Source organism: Sinocyclocheilus grahami, unplaced genomic scaffold (genome assembly GCF_001515645.1).
Source record: "Sinocyclocheilus grahami isolate Dianchi unplaced genomic scaffold, SAMN03320097.WGS_v1.1 scaffold1110.1, whole genome shotgun sequence".
Lineage (NCBI taxonomy): Eukaryota > Metazoa > Chordata > Actinopteri > Cypriniformes > Cyprinidae > Sinocyclocheilus > Sinocyclocheilus grahami.
Genome location: NW_015506289.1, coordinates 1 through 472, shown reverse-complemented (window position 1 = coordinate 472; position 472 = coordinate 1).

The following is a 472-nucleotide window of genomic DNA, read 5'->3' as shown; positions in this document are numbered from 1 at the left end:
ACAGGGTATCTGCTTGTAAACAAAAACATTTTATTCTAGCTTCATGCATTCTTTTTTTAAACATTTTAATGTGGATAAGTTTCATAAATAAAAATAAAGAAATAAACAACATTGTGAACAAAAAGCTGAAAAAAGACTGAATTGGATTCAGAATGATAATCAAAACGTAGATAAAGTCGATCAACACCCCAAAGCTTGACAGTCATTATTACCTCTTCATTGGTCGACATTTTATTCCATAATGTTACACAGTTTTGATGCTGTTTTATGTCTGATGATCATGTTAGAATACACGTGGAAGCATCTGTTGTTTCGGTTTCTTCTTCACTTGTGTTTTTTGGAAATTCTGTGCAGAAAATGTGTACTAGTGCCCCTTACCGTATAACAATGAAAACACGGATTCTACTTTGGCTAATGTTGCCGTCAGTGGGCAACCAGGTGAGACACAGGGCCCACGACCGATCTAAAGTAT